Genomic DNA, 17,488 nt, shown 5'->3' on the forward strand with positions numbered 1-17,488 from the left:
TCAATTCTAGGCTGGGTTTTGATAGTTTACAATGTAATTTCTCTGAAAGAAATTTTAGATAAAATAATTGGCATTCTGATTTCTGCAAGTATGCTTCATCTTCACAGTGATTAAAAAGTCCAGTTAGCTGATTTCTCAGCCTTGTAAGAACTTGATATTAGAAACCCATTGGAAGTCTTTGGAGAAGGGCATTTTATATGGGTAAAGAAGAGGAGAGTTTAAATCTTTCTGAAGTTATTTTTCAGTCTCTGATTCAAATCATCCAAAGTCCACATATTAATTAACTCCAACATTATCTCAAGGTTAGCAAACTTGTTTTAACATCACCTTTTGATCTTATTTTGACAAAATAGCTTTGCATTTCTGTGGATCAATGTGACTACCACAATACGTCACTGTCCTTAGGATACTCTAGGGGTTATCTTCAAATACCATGGCTTAATAAAAAATAAAAAAATAAAAAACATGCTGGAAAATGAATTGCCATGTACTTCAATACTATCTTTGTTTGGTTTTAAGAACTTGCCTTCCTAATTCCAGTCAGGACCTGAGTGTCCCAGAATAAATTGGACACCACTCCAGACAGTGCCTTAGGCAATCCATTCTATTGGCCAGCACTTAGCAGACTCAATTACCCTTTTCTTACTTGTACAGATAGTTCCCTAATAACGCCAGAACATACCATACCATGATATAACAGAACTCTCTGGAAAATTCATTTATCTAATGGCTATTAGCATCTGATTTTTCAGCTTCCCCTTGCATGCCCTCTGTACCTGTTTGCCGCCTCAGCCCCTTTCACGCATAACCAAGTACCCTTTTTCTCTCCTTTGTTGCTGTAGGTATTGCTTTCCATCTTTCTATCTCATCTTCCTTTTTTTTTTTATCATTTTACATATACTCCTAAATATGAAAAACAGGTTGAAGACATGTTTTCAAAGAGATGCTCTCAAGATGAATAACCTCATGCAAGCTATTTCTCTTTGTCTCACTTTTCCCTTGTAACCTCTACCCCAGCCTCCACCCGTTGTGACATTTATACAGGGAGTGGGGAGCATCCCATAGTGACATCGCTCTTTGACTTGGAATGTGTTTGCCTGTCAATGAGAAGTAAGAGGATAGGCTTTCAGTAGCCAGCTGGTTCAGAGCCTTGCAATCCAGGAGTGTTCACAAGACATTGAAAAAGGAAGTGGAGATTCCCAGTTCTCTCCTGGACCTCTGTGGACTGTGGTTCTCCTGATTGCTCGGGTCCCTGCGTTTCCGCAGCTGCCTTGAGGTTTCTCTAAGCTTCTAACACAAAGGTCCCTAAGACTTGCCTCGATAATTGTTTCTTTTTTGACCTCCTGGGTGTCCCAGGCCCTGCTACCTGACAACTTCCTCTTCTATCTAGCTTTGCTTTAAGGTGCCTATAGCTCCTAATCAACACATTAGACTGTCAAACGTGTAGTAGAAATATGTGTTCATAAAATATTTTATTGCTTACACATAGGCATTCCATTGTCTTACTCTTAAACCTGATTATTTCATCATCTATATAAGAAACAGAATAAAATAGTGGATAGAAATGATAGGTCTTGGCGACAAACTGCCTAAATTGAGCTCAGAACTCCAACTAGCTGCGTGACCTTAAAAGAAACTCCTGAGCCTCTCTGTGCTTCAATTTCTCAACAAAATAAATATAATAGTAATACTAAATCAATGGTGATCGGAAGCACTTAGTGTCTACAACTCTTGTCTAAAACCCTTGAGATTAGATGTAGCCTAGAATTAAGAAATTTTTATTTTTTAAAGGAAGTTTATATGAAGTATATACAATGTATTACACAATGCCCCATTGGCATTGGGTAGCATAGTCAAACGTATTGGCAATTCTGTCAGAAAACATATGGATATGATGGATATGCATACCAAGACTAGAAATAGCCACATAGAAGCTTAGGTCAGGTGTTACTATCAAATGAGTTATAATATATATGTTTCAACGTTGGAACCACATGAATGTAGTGTTTAGCCAAGTGTTTAACAGATAATAAGTTCCTCAAAGACATTGTTTATTATCATTATTATTCAATAAAAACATTTGTTGAATGCCTACCTTACATTATTTATTTTGGTATGTTATTGTTTTGATTAAGTTCAGGGCCCCTCCCTTCTTGTCTGGTTCTGATTCATTAATACTTAAAATTTTTAAAAAGATTTATTCATCTATTTTAGAGTGAGCAAGGCAGAGGAGGGGCAGAGGGAAAGGGAGAGAGAACTTTAGCAGATTCCCCACTGAGCACAGAGCCAACACTGGTCTCAATCTCATGACTCTGAGATCAGGACCAGAAGGGAGTCCAAGAGTCAGGTACTTAACTGACTGAGCCACGCAGGTGCCAATACTTAATTTTTTAAAGATTGAGTGAAACCTTCAGAAGTTGAGGAGCTAGGTATCAGAAAAGTTTTTCTGGGCAGCCCCGGTGGCGCAGCGGTTTAGCGCCGCCTGCAGCCCGGGGCATGATCCTGGAGACCCTGGATCGAGTCCCACATCGGGCTCCCTGCATGGAGCCTGCTTCTCCCTCTGCCTCTCTCTCCCTCTGTGTCTCTCTCCTGAGTGGATAACTAAAACCTTTAAAAAAAAAAAAAAAGAAAAGTTTTTCTAACAAGATCTTTTCATTTTCTCCTCTGGATAACTTTAATATTTAAATACAGTGCACATTATTTTCTTTCAAAAAAATTTTTATGATGGATAATTGACAGATAAAATTGTAAAGTATTTAAAGTATGTGTGATATGATGATTAATGTATATAATGTGAAAGAATTCCCTTCATCAGTTAACACATCCATCACCTTATATATTTATATATATTTTTTTTGTATGTGAGAACATGTAAGTTGTACTCTCTTAGCAAATTTCAATCCTACAATACAGTGTTATCAACTATAGTCAACTTGTTATATATTAGATTCTAATCTGGCGGTGGTAGGGCTCCAAGAACTGGAACTAGCTGCTGATCTCATCTCAACCCCTCACTCATCCAGCCCCCTTCACAAGAGTGTTCAGACATCCTCAAGTTCCTTCAAACATCTGGTTTCTGCTCCTGAGATGACTTATCTCATATCTTTGTACTTGACATGGCAGGCAATGTAAATATTCAATTACAGCACTTTATTTCTTTTCTGGAGCCTCTGAGAAGTGAGCCTTCTTGTATCTGCTATTGGACGTTACATGGTAACAATTTTGTCATGAAAAATTTCATGACAAGTTACAAAATATGCAGAGGACAGAACACCCCGTAGTCTTCATTTCTTCTCTGTTTATTTAATATGAGTTATACCTTGGTATTAGGGCATAGGAAGACAAGATACTATCCAAAACAATAGTTTATTGAATCTATAAATTCAGAGATGAAATAATCCTATTCCAAGAAAACAGGCCAAGGCTTTGACCAGCAGGGCAGATCTTATATATTTTAAACCCATATGCATTCAATGGCCTCCCTAAATTATAGAAGTCATTGTAAATTTTTTTCAGGAAAACTTACATAAGTAGTATAGTCCCTAGTTTTATTATCATTATTATTGTTATATATTTTTACTCTCTTATAATTATAGACCAAAAAAAAAGAAATATCTTATCATTTAATTTTGTGTAAGCAGGTTGGCGTCTGGTTTTCATTTTTTGTTTAACTGTTAAATTACCATAAATGTATATAAGAGATTATATATGTATATATACACACATATGGTATTTTGGGTATATAGATCTAAAAATATCTATAGACAGACAGAAATCCAGATATTTCTCATAGAAAGGATCACCTAGACTTTTTCCCCTAAAAGCTTTATTTGAGGACACCTCATGATCTACTCACTGAAATGTGAAATTCACTCAGAAGACCACTTTATTTCCAGCCTGAAATTCCCAATGTTTTGAACATTGGACATGGTGGCCTTTAGGCTTACTGCCCGTTGAACCTAAATCCTATGGCCATTACCCTGAAAAGAACATCAGGCTGTGAACCAAGCTTTTAAAGGAAAGTAGTTTTTCAAGCTACATTATGGTGCTTGTAAAGGGAATAAAATCCTTAATGAGAAAATGAGTCTCCTGAGACTTCTGGCTCCAAGGTCAGCTCTGCATACTTGCCCTTTTAGTTGGCGGAGAATCTGTTAAGGGAAATTTCAGAGAGCCAATTCTGTAAAAGGTCCAGGATGAAATAAAATGACAGCCGGTTCTCTGGAGTCTCTGTTGGGCAACTTTATAATTCTCTGACAGATTTTCTCTGAAGCTGTTCCTGCACAATACCCAGTAACCCAGCCTCTCCCCCTGCTACGTTCCAATGGAGGAAAGAGAAATTGTGTTGCTAAGAAACCTGTTGCAATCACACCTGATGGAACCAACACTTGTCAGCTAATAACAGTTTAGTGCGAATAAATTTATCAAATCTTCCCAAGTGGATTAATACGTTGTCAGCTTCTGGAGGGCTTGGGCCTTGTATTTATTTATCTTTATTTCTATTCACATCAAGTGCAGTGCTAAATAAATGTTTTTGGCGTGCCAACTGAGGTCAGCTTGCGCTGTAGTACTGCTCTCAGCTGGCTCTTCCAGGTTGGGGGTGAGGCCAAGGAAGAGGGTCTTTTCCTAGTCTCTGGTGCTCCTTGTTCTGCTCAAGTCTACACCATAACAGTCCAAAGATAGGGCAGCTTTAAGAGGGGCCCTAGAGGGTACTAGAACTTTCCTGACCTTGCAGCAGGTAAGGGGAGATTAGGGGAGAAAGGGAAGCTTAGAATTGTAATCATTCACCCATCACTAAGAGGGGTATTGTGAATATTTCTGATTAAAAGATAATGGAAAATCTCTAAAAATTACTGTGCGTGAGACTTGGAGTTTCTCTAGGTGATCTCCATTAACGGGTGCTATGATTCTGGTACGACTGCTCCTCCTCTAGGAGAGCGGTTAAATGAAGCTTTCTTTGATAATGGGATACAGAAAACCAGATGGGAATGATTTTGGTCATTCTGACTTCCCGTGCACCACATTTAAGGCTTCTGGGTAAGCTGAAATGAACACTGCAACATTGTGAGAAATGGAGATGACAGTAAAATGTAATTACATTTAATTTATTGAATGCAGAATAATAACATTCTGTAAACTAGGACAAGTAAGAAAAAAAGGGAAAATCTAATCTGGTTCCCTGAGCCTCTCTCCGCTCCATCTCTTTAGCATTAACCAAGGCTCATCGTAACACGTATTCTAGGGAGAAGAATTCATTGGTGTGGCTCTTTGTTATTTTACCTTCACCCAGAAATGTAATTAAGAAGCAAATCATATTACCTAATGACAGAAACAAAGTATGTCAGAAATGGCATTATTACTGCAAAATTACAAAAAACACAGACTCCATTCCTGCTTCTAATTTATCACAATAGTGATAAAAGGTCTAAATGCTCCTAAACGGCAAAATTGATTGAGCGTTATCAGCTCTTTGTTACTATGAGCAGAACTAATTTCTTTTCAGCCTTATGGAGTTAATTATGTAAGGAACGATGCATTTTTGCTGCTTTTGGTGGTAGTAGTGTATATAACTATCACAATCCTGGGTGTTCTACTTTGAAGAACTTTTTCTCAAGCTCTTAGGTGCCTATAAATTCACAGAATGAGCTTACTAGTCATCGAGGTGGTAAATAGGGTTCTTGATTAAGAAAATGAAACACAAGGAGTTCAAAGGTTTATGAATTTTATTCAAGTTTATGCAGTATTTATTTCCCAGGAGGGAAAAAAAGTATCACCACTTGCTTAATTTCAGATGCCTCCTCTCTCTGAGCCTCTGGGACATAATAGAATCAGTGGTATATATTTTCTCACTCTGATGAAATCTCCTGTCAGATGTTACCTCTTTCTGTTCAGACCAAACCCGGTCACCAACATGTGCCTGGAAGAGTCTTCAAACCTCCACTTAACTCCTTGTATGCTGTGTTTTCTTCAGCCAGCCTGCCCAGAGGCTGCATCTAATGCCTCCCATGCTCAGAGCTCTGGAAATAAGCCACACACCCCAGCAGCGACCCTCTGATCAGCTGAGGGGACTTTATGACATGATAGGTCCCTCAGGCTTTTGTGTGTTGTTAGTGGAACCCCGATTATTTTAGGAGGCTGTTCCCAGCTCAGCTACTGTTGTCCCAAGGAGTCCCTTTCCTCTGTAAAGATTTTCCAATGTCTTTCTTCTTTCCTGACCTTTCCCCTAGCACTTTGGTAGAGGGAACTGGTTCTTCCAGGATCTTTCTGGCAGGAGAGGATGAGGGAGAGTCTTTCTTCTTTAGGGCAAGTTCAAGGAAAAAGGCTGAGTTGAGAGTGACATCAAGACTGACAGGATGGAAGTTTTACCCCAGCCCCTGTGATCCTGGAACACAGAGGGGATTAAAGAAATTCCCCTCCCCTTTTTGTTCCGGAGAGCAATGTCCTTCAGAGAACGAGGCTATGAAATACGACTTCGATATACATCCCCTTGTTTACCTAGAACAAGGCCAGACAGATTCTTCAGACTTTTGTTTTGTCTCAAACCTGTTTAGCTGAACTGTTTGTCACCTCTGAGCAATCAGAACAAAATGATGGTTAACTAAACATAAGTATCTTAAGTATTTTTCCTCCCCCAGGTACCTGAACCTTGACTCACCTTCAGCCTGAGTGAGCATATGAACAGACCGAAGGGCAGCTGGTCAAGAATAGGCTGGTCAAGAATAGCAAAACATTCTCTGATCCACTGTCCCATCAGGACAACCCAATCCTACGTTACCACACCTGGTGCTTTCTAGCTTGTTTCCTTCTCCCTGGAAAAGAAAATCCCTTTTCTGCTTAACATGTAAGACATTTGCAAATATCTGGTTAGAGCATTCTCCTGTTTGTGATAGACCCTAATCTTTACATTAGACCAAATCAGATGTCTACACACTTCTTCCCCAACAATCCTCTTCCTCCCTCTCAATCTCTCGTGAACATACCCTCCCCCACACACACACCCTTCACACATACTCTTCTCCAGAAAGACTCCAATATGGCTATTTCTATTTCTCTAATAAAAGAACAGGTGTGGTGATTGAGCAAGTTACAAGGAGATTACCAAAGAAAAGCAAATTTTTCTTTATCTCTGAATTTCTGTGTCCCTTTGATGTTCTCCCAAATTGCTTGGCCATCTCGAACCCTTATTGAGATCTCCATTTTACATAGATGCATCCTTCAGAACCCATTGGTAAAGCCAATCCGTTTGCCCCAGAGGAGAAACAAGCTTAGAACATCCTTGTTTTAATTGTTTCTTTCTCCTTTCGGTAAACAGAGCATGATTTACCACAAAAACGCTAGACTACCATATCTGACTAAATAAATTCTGAGGAGTTTAGATAAAATAAACAATGCTTATTCTAAAATGGTATTGTTTTGGTATTTTTCTTTCTTATGGGAGAGGATCCATTCATGTCTTTTTTGTTTGTTTGTTTGTTTTCACATCTCATTTTATTTTTTTTATGCCAGTTGCAAGCCCTCTGTTTTTTTTTTTAATTTTTTATTTTTTTTATTTATTTTTTATTGGTGTTCAATTTACTAACATACAGAATAACCCCCAGTGCCCGTCACCCATTCACTCCCACCCCCCGCCCACCTCCCCTTCCAACACCCCTAGTTCGTTTCCCAGAGTTAGCAGTCTTTATGTTCTGTCTCCCTTTCTGCTATTTCCCACACATTTCTTCCCCCTTCCCTTATATTCCCTTTCACTATTATTTATATTCCCCAAATGAATGAGAACATATAATGTTTGTCCTTCTCCGACTGGCTTACTTCACTCAGCATAATACCCTCCAGTTCCATCCACGTTGAAGCAAATGGTGGGTATTTGTCATTTCTAATAGCTGAGGAATATTCCATTGTATACATAAACCACATCTTTTTTATCCATTCATCTTTCGTTGGACACCGAGGCTCCTTCCACAGTTTGGCTATTGTGGACATTGCTGCTATAAACATCGGGATGCAGGTGTCCCGGCGTTTCATTGCATCTGTATCTTTGGGGTAAATCTCCAGCAGTGCAATTGCTGGGTCGTAGGGCAGGTCTATTTTTAACTCTTTGAGGAACCTCCACACAGTTTTCCAGAGTGGCTGCGCCAGGTCACATTCCCACCAACAGTGTATGAGGGTTCCCTTTTCTCCACATCCTCTCCAACATTTGTTGTTTCCTGCCTTGTTAATTTTCCCCATTCTCACTGGTGTGAGGTGGTATCTCATTGTGGTTTTGATTTGTATTTCCCTGATGGCAAGTGATGCAGAGCATTTTCTCATGTGCATGTTGGCCATGTCTATGTCTTCCTCTGTGAGATTTCTCTTCATGTCTTTTGCCCATTTCATGATTGGATTGTTTGTTTCTTTGCTGTTGAGTTTAATAAGTTCTTTATAGATCTTGGAAACTAGCCCTTTATCTGATAGGTCATTTGCAAATATCTTCTCCCATTCTGTAGGTTGTCTTTTAGTTTTGTTGACTGTATCCTTTGCTGTGCAAAAGCTTCTTATCTTGATGAAGTCCCAATAGTTCATTTTTGCTTTTGTTTCTTTTGCCTTCGTGGATGTATCTTGCAAGAAGTTACTGTGGCCGAGTTCAGAAAGGGTGTTGCCTGTGTTCTTCTCTAGGATTTTGATGGAATCTTGTCTCACATTTAGATCTTTCATCCATTTTGAGTTTATCCTTGTGTATGGTGAAAGAGAGTGGTCTAGTTTCATTCTTCTGCATGTGGATGTCCAATTTTCCCAGCACCATTTATTGAAGAGACTGTCTTTCTTCCAATGGAGAGTCTTTCCTCCTTTATCGAATATTAGTTGCCCATAAAGTTCAGGGTCCACTTCTGGATTCTCTATTCTGTTCCACTGATCTATGTGTCTGTTTTTGTGCCAGTACCACACTGTCTTGATGACCACAGCTTTGTAGTACAACCTGAAATCTGGCATTGTGATGCCCCCAGATATGGTTTTCTTTTTTAAAATTCCCCTGGCTATTCGGGGTCTTTTCTGATTCCACACAAATCTTAAAATAATTTGTTCTAACTCTCTGAAGAAAGTCCATGGTATTTTGATAGGAATTGCATTAAACGTGTAAATTTCCCTGGTAGCATAGACATTTTCACAATATTAATTCTGCCAATCCATGAGCATGGAATATTTTTCCATCTCTTTGTGTCTTCCTCAATTTCTTTCAGAAGTGTTCTATAGTTTTGAGGGTATAGATCCTTTACATCTTTGGTTAGGTTTATTCCTAGGTATCTTATGCTTTTTGGTGCAATTGTAAATGGGATTGACTCCTTAATTTCTCTTTCTTCAGTCTCATTGTTAGTGTATAGAAATGCCACTGATTTCTGGGCATTGATTTTGTATCCTGCCACGCTACCGAATTGCTGTATGAGTTCTAGCAATCTTGGGGTGGAGACTTTTGGGTTTTCTATGTAGAGTATCATTCATCTCATTGGATGCAGAGAAAGCATTTGACAAAATACAGCATCCATTCCTGATCAAAACTCTTCAGAGTGTAGGGATAGAGGGAACTTTCCTCGACATCTTAAAAGCCATCTATGAAAAGCCCACAGCAAATATCATTCTCAATGGGGAAGCACTGGGAGCCTTTCCCCTAAGATCAGGAACAAGACAGGGATGTCCACTCTCACCACTGCTGTTCAACATAGTACTGGAAGTCCTAGCCTCAGCAATCAGACAACAAAAAGACATTAAAGGCATTCAAATTGGCATTCATGTCTTTTGAGTTAAAAATAGTATTTGTTTTTCTTAGCATTCATTACTAGACAGGGTCTATGTGGACTTTCACGGTTTAAGCCTTTTCAAATTAAATTTGAAGGACCACTGTTCTTTCCTATCAGAGTAAAACACATTCTAAATCCTAATAAATCTATTTCTTTAATATGCCACTTGATGTATAATAGTGCAAACAAAAACACATAATGGGTTCCTCTTGAGAAAGAAAAATGTATTCACTCCTGATGAAAGATCTTTTGATAATTCACTCTTGGCTTCACCACTTGATTTATATCATCTTCCCACATTAATTTGTTTTTAATTTTTTTCCTGCCTTCTAAGGTTTTTCTCATTTCAGTGACATATACGTGACAGATAAGGTTGATGAACTACAGAAGATCCTAACTCAGATGAAAAGCTTAAATTATTCTGCACTCCCATAGAATCCATGTAAGAAACTGAGAAGTCAGGATTTCCAAGGGCTTGATCATAGCATTTTCAAAATAAGTGATAAAATCAACAACAACAACAAAACCCCATTAAAACAGAGTGTATTTTTTAGCCAATACTAAATGGCTCCCTGAAGTGTATTTTTTCCAAGCCTTTAGCTGATTCAATTGTGTACTCTAAAAATGGTGGCAAAACTATAGAAGCTCTGTAAAATCCATTCTTTATTATAGATCTTAATTTCAAAAATATATTCCATCTATGAATTTAATTTTAATTTAGGGAAAAGTACTAACTTGCTTAACTATCTTCAGGTAAGGAAGAAAGCAGTAGAGATGACAATGCCTCAAGGTGAAACTCACTGTTTTTAAAAACAATACCTAATCCCTTTACAAGTTTAGCCTATGTCCCTTCACATGGAAGCTCAACTACTTCAGTCCTGTTCTGTGTCTCACCAATCAAGTTAGATGCCACCTACTAGATCATTTTTCTTTATTTAGTCTCAGTAACAGGAAATACATTTCAGTCACCTTTTCTCTTCCATGATCAGATTGCATGAGTACATTTTATGTATCTCCTCAATAGTCCTTTGATTTCCACCTATACCCTTTGCAATGATGATTGATTTGAGGGTGTGACCGTAACTAGAATACTGACATTCCATCACTGCCTCCTGGTGTAGGAAAGGCTCACAATGTGTCAGTTTCCTCATCTGTAAAATGATGGAGAAGATCTTCGGAATTGGAAATCTTGTGAAGATGGAAAAATATGATATGCTTAAAGCATTGAACAATGATGATTTATTTTTTTGCTTATTATTTATTTATGCTTCTAAATACTTAATTGAGGATTATATATTCTACTTATTTAAATTATTTTTTTCCCACAAAACACCTATAAATATTGTACTTATACTATTAGTCTACATTGTATTCAAAACATCTAACTTAACTGACAGTGTACTCACTGGATGCTAAAGATGTCCTGGTCCTGTTTTGAAGTAAGTCTGGCTCATAAAAATAGGCAAGCAATGCATTTTTTTTTTGTTAAAAATACGTGTTTTTTTCTTTATGCCTTCTTATAAATAGACTCCAAGTTAACTTCATTATATAACAATAATTTGAGGAAATAAATTCCTCAGGAATGGATAGGAATAGGAATACTTTTAGACAGTAAATTCCTGAGGGAATAAATCAACTTAGTTAATTTGCTACTTCACATCCCTGAGGGATCTTTGAATTCGGAGCCCTGGACTGGAGGCTTTGGGCTTGTTTGCTTAAATTTAAGGATCTTCAAGCTGTAACTAGAGCAAGGTATGACAAAGACCATTCCTGTTAAACAGTGAACATCCTCTCAGCTCTATCCTGGGTATGTTTTCAAGCAGAAATCACCTGGTTATTATAGCTTACAAGTGGGATAGTTTGTACAATCTGACAGTAGGCAATATCTCCAAAATATGTACGTGTGGATGGCTTTGACCACTTAATTCCTATAATTTAATTTCCACATGGACCCATGTTTTCTAAGTTATAAAATAAGTACTTTAAGTTACAGCATTCCCTAGCAACCCACCCACACTACTGACTTATTTAGATGTGTTCTATGGAATTGTGTGTGAGGAGCTTTCTGAGAAGCCCCCACTCTTTCTCTTTTTTTATTACTAAGAATGGATATTTTTCCTACTGATTAATGGTCTAATAATTAACAGTTAGCAACGTGAATTTGGAAAGAAACTATTTAAAAATACTCTTAGTTTTATGCATCTATGCTCTAATAGACTAATTCAATAAAAAGCACCCCCATGTTTTACTGAAGAGTTATTTTTTAATCTGATCCAATATTATTTTATTTTATTTATTTTATTTTTTAAAAGATTTATATATTTTATTCAGAGAGAGAGAGAGAGAGGCAGAGACACAGGCAGAGGGAGAAGCAGGCTCCATGCAGGGAGCCCGATGCGGGATTCGATCCCGGGTCTCCAGGACCACACCCCAGGCTGCAGGCGGTGCCAAACCGCTGCGCCACCAGGGCTGCCCGATCCAATATTATTTTAATTTGTTGTCTGATCACCTATGTTTTTGAAATTAAGAATTTACGTACATGTCCTGATTACCAGAATTCTTTTTCAGAGTAAAATGTAATAATATGAACAAACTGATCAAGATGCAATACCATAGCTATCATATTAACATTAGGTGCTATTCATAAGTTTTCATTAATCCCCATGACAACCTTGCAAGCATATCTACTGTATGGAACAAGAAGTATGGCTTGGAGAGTACGACTTGCTCAAGTCATACAGTCAGTCACCAGCAACACTGGGGCTCTAACCCTGTCACCCTAATTCCAAAGCCCATTCTTGCTCTTTGCCATGTGTTCCAGTGCCTATATGTGTTGTATGAAACACAGTTTTTGGCACAGAAATTGTTTGTTGAGGGGTGAAGAGTAAGTACTTGATAAAGCAATAGAGATGTACATATATTAAATCTCTATATTACATTTTATATTTTTCTATTTTCATAAAAACACATGCAAGTGGTCAGACCTTACACATACCTGACCTGAGGAAGTGTTTATTTAGAACATTCACAAAACAATAGGAGTTGCAGATGTGGGTTTTTCTGTTGCCCATTCCACTCTGGCTGAAACAGAGATCAGACTTGGAAGAGAGACCTCAGCTCTTAGGCTGTGGGGTTTTTAAACAGTCATGATCACAGGTCCAACCCCTGTGGTTACAGCTCTGTGATGTATTGGTCGAAGGCCTGTCCTGCCAGCTCAGCCGTCTGGGTTAGAGGAGTACCAGCTCTTGTCTGATGCAGTCACGGAGCAGAGTTTCTCTCCGCTGTTACAGTTACAGTCAGGTGTAGACAGTGGCCGAGTACCGCTTCAGCCCTCTACAAGCATTATTTGCCTTAAGCACCCGCACAGCCAGGTTTCATGGAACTTTTGCAAGGGACCAACATGCAGGAAATAGATTTGAATAAGTTGCTTCATACCTTCTATGTACATTACCATTATTGTTTGTATAATTTTATTTTATATGTGTTCACAAAAATTGCCATTGGTGCCATAGCTCCTTGATACCATCTGCTTCATCCTTCATTGAGTTGAATGCAACTTTTTTCTTCTTCTCCTTAGGGGAGAATATATAAACTTTCAATGTGGAAAAAAAAAAAAGATTCATGAATGAGAATAGTAATAATAATGGTTACAAAGATAAGACAGAATTGGTATAAGAACTCCTTCGGCTTCATATTTTTTTTTTTCTGCCAAACAAGGCCTGATTTGTTAAAGGAGAGAAATGGAGTGGACAGTCACCTCTGTGGCACAGTCAGAGGCAGCAAGGAAACTTCCCCTGTTCCTCAAATACTCCCTTTTCTATCGACTACATTTTGAAAAATCCTGCACTGAAAGATTGTTCTGTTTAATTAAAGGCTTAAAGTGACAGTTCTCCTGGGAGGGCTTACACTGAGCAACTATCAATCCCTTTTGTGTGAATACATTTCTGAAGAGCTAATAAGAAAAGGAATTTAGAGGGAGCCAGTGGCAAGGAGAGCTTCTACAAAGATCCTGAATAATAGAACAGGATCGTGAGGGTAGCCACTCAATAGGAAAATTCGTTGATGTCATCAAGACCACATTTGCCTCTGCAAAGTTTTTTCTATGCGCAATGCTGCCCTAATCTATGACTTATCATGTGGCAGTTGCTTATTCTATTTTTAAGATTTATGTATATCCAACGTCTAGATAATTGAAAATTCAGTTAGACACTCAATATATTTAAGTATCTGGAAGTAACTGACTAATCAACCACTCTTCTTTCAACCTTCTTTCCAGATGGAAAGAACCATAATCCTAAATGAAATTCCGGGATCATCTGAGCATTTTTGTTTAATCTACTTACCAAAAGAATAAACATGGAGATGATAAAATGAATAATTTTTCTCTAAACTAAATATTATGACTAAAATTATGGAGCCATTTCATTCAACTAAGATTATATATGATTTTAGCTCTACTGTATGCCCCAAGGGACTATAAAGGCAGCATTTGAATTTATTTATATTCTATTGCTTTTCATTCAGCAGCATCAATAACACAAAGTGATAGGGAGGTTGCATATATTGTGCTTTGAACAATTTGTTGCCTTCTCTTGCTTGCTCTTGAGCTACCTTCTATGTATATATCTATATATTTTAAAGACATAGTGTATTATTTGCTTAGATGGAACAAAATCCAACCATAATTACCCAGCAAAACTTGGAGCAATCTTGCCATATCTCAGGAAATCCAAGCATGAGGAGTGCAGCCAGACCCTGAAACCTAGGCAATCAGGACAACCCAGAAATCCTTGCCTCTCCCTCCCTCCCTTTGGGACTATGTGGCCCTTTCATTCTGCTTTCTTCTGTGCTTTACTCTTCTGAAATTCGACTTTCACTGCTTGCCCAACAAAGCTGGTAGGCAGGCATGATCATCCCAGTCCTAATTTTACAGGATCTGCAGAGGCCAGCACCCAAAGCCAAATAGAATCTGTTCCGACTTAACATTCTTGAGAAAGGGAATCTGATTGGCTGAACCTGGGTCATTCTTGAGAAAGGGAATTTGATTGGCTGAACCTGGGTCAAGGTCTTACTCATGTATAATCACATTTTATCAACATTACCTGAACCATTTTTGAATCACCAAAAAGTTTTCTAGGTTACCTATCTTCATCTGTCTACATATTTTACAGTACAAAAATATTTGAAGTGGTGCACAATGTGGCTGCTTGATATTTTATCCGCGCTACAAGTAGTCATTCTGATCATTGGTATTTGTTGATATTTATAAGGTATATTGCAGTTTCCTCAAAATAAATAACAAAATAAATAAGCATGAATTTTATTTTTTAAGATTTTATTTATTTATTTAACCGAGAAAAAGCATAAGCGGGGGAAGTGGCAGGCAGAGGGAGGAGCAGCCACAGGGGAGCTCTGTGCAATATGGGGTCCATCCCAGGACCCTGAGATCACGACCTGAGCTGAAGGCAGATGCTTAACCGACTGAGTCACTCAGGCACCCCTACTGCATGGATTTTAAAAGCTATCTTCACATGGCTTTTCTGTCATAGCACCCAACCCACAAAATTAAATTTCCATATTTTGGGGGCACCAATTTACCTCATTCTAATATTTTCACTTTATTCTGTCAAATTTCTTTAATGTAGAAAAGGAACACTAAAACACACACTCACACACACACAGGAAACAAGACAAAAAAATATTACCACAACATTCCTTTCCATAACATAAAATTTAGTCCAGTTATCACCCACCTCTTTGTGAAGATGTCCCTTCTAATGTTCCCTACACATCCCCCTTGCACAACCAAGACCCTGCCTCCCACTCCCTTAGCACATGAAACATGCCACAGATTACAATATTCATGTTTGTAACTATTTAATTTTTCTCTTATTTTGGTTTAGGCAATCCACTTTGATAGGGCAGGAATTCTGTCCTGGTCAGTTCCATCCTCAGTGCCTATTTACCACAGCGGGAAGTACTAGTAGGTGTAAGTAAGTCAGTGATGACTTAGGAATAGCTAAATGTTGCACACTTGGCTGAAGTATTATGGTGTTCCATGACCAAATGGAGTTCTTGTATTCTGATTTACAAATTTATCCAGAAATGGCACACTATTTATCTTGGATATAGCCTTTGTTATACAGTTATCTTTTCGCACATTTTGAAGGACTTTCAAAAGTAGAGGGATTTTTTTTATAGAGAACAATACAAAGAACACCAGCTTTATAAATGACAATTGTGTGAAAATCTGTGTGACACCTGTAATATTCACATGTGACATAGATCAATCTATCACCATCTTTGAAGTAAAGGGAAATGAGGAGTTAACTACTTGGTTCCAAAAATATTAGCATAAAATCACATTGTTTTTGACCCAAGCTTTTATGATAACCTATGTTATATTTTTAGGAATCACCTTATAATTTTCTTAAGTTATAATGACAAGTCAGAATACTTTAATGGAGATTGAGCAATGAAAGAAAAGTGAAGTATAATAATGTCACGTTTTTAAGTCACAAACTTAGCAATTAAATATATCACAGTCGATTTCAGTTTAACAATTTCTTTCTGCTTTTTTCAAAATCTTTGTGGTACCTATCCAGATTTGCATGCTTTGTTTCCATCTCCCCTACTTCACTCCTTTCTCAGGATGACATTTAGGCACACAGAACAGATGTAATGTTATGTCGTCCTTCCCCATTGGCTTCTGGGTTGTGCCAGTTGAGATGTAAATCATCTTGCCTGGTTTCCAGATCTGGTTCCTGTCCTTGCTGTATCTTCTGGAAGTGTCTTAATGTATCTCTCTCTCTGCACAAGAAAATTCCTGGAATGCTGGCCATCTCCTTCTGTTATCCGTGACAAACACCTCAGTTAATTCTAACAGAAATCCTCACAAAGATTTCTGATACTATGATGTGAAACTCTCTGACTTTGGGTTATCTACCATGCAACCACTGAGACGTCAACCAAAAACCTCTAGATTTCTTTCATACTTTTCCCAGGCTATGGAGAATGAAGGTGTCACCATCTCAGGATCTGTTCACTGCCTATCTGTGTTATGTCACCATACTATCTTGTATTGTCAGGCTGCTTCTTCAAAGAACTTTGAAATTTTGTAGGTTATAATCTAAAAATGAGGAATAAGTCCTTGTCCTTGAATATGGGTAATTTTAACAATCTAGCCTAGAATTTTGATTCCTCAGGCAGATGGGATTTTTGTTTCAAAGGATTATCTTTCCCTTTCCCTATGACTTCCTTTCCACCAAGACTAGAAGGACTCTTTTAGGAAGGGTATCCCTTCACATTATGCTATGGACTGAATTATGTCCTCCCCAAATCCATATGTTGAAGCACTAACCTAATGTGGTTGGTATTTGGAGAGGAGACCTTTGAAAGGTAATTAGGTTTAGATGAGGTCATGAAAAAGGCCTCAGGATGGGAATTAGTGTCCTCATGAAAAGAGGCATCAGAAAGCTTCCTTTCTCTCTCTCTCTCTCTCTACCTTGGGAGGACACAGCAAGAAGCTGCTGGCTGAGTGACAGGAAGAGGTCTTTCACCAGAATCTGATCATGCTGCCACCCTGATTCTGACGTCCTGCCCCTAGAATTGTAAAACAATATATATATATGTGTATATGTATATGTGTGTGTGTATATATATATATATATATATATATATATATATATATATATAAATTTAAGCTGCCTGGTCTTGGTGTT

The sequence above is a fragment of the Canis lupus genome, chromosome 30 (genome assembly GCF_048164855.1).
Source record: "Canis lupus baileyi chromosome 30, mCanLup2.hap1, whole genome shotgun sequence".
Taxonomy (NCBI): Eukaryota; Metazoa; Chordata; class Mammalia; order Carnivora; family Canidae; genus Canis; species Canis lupus.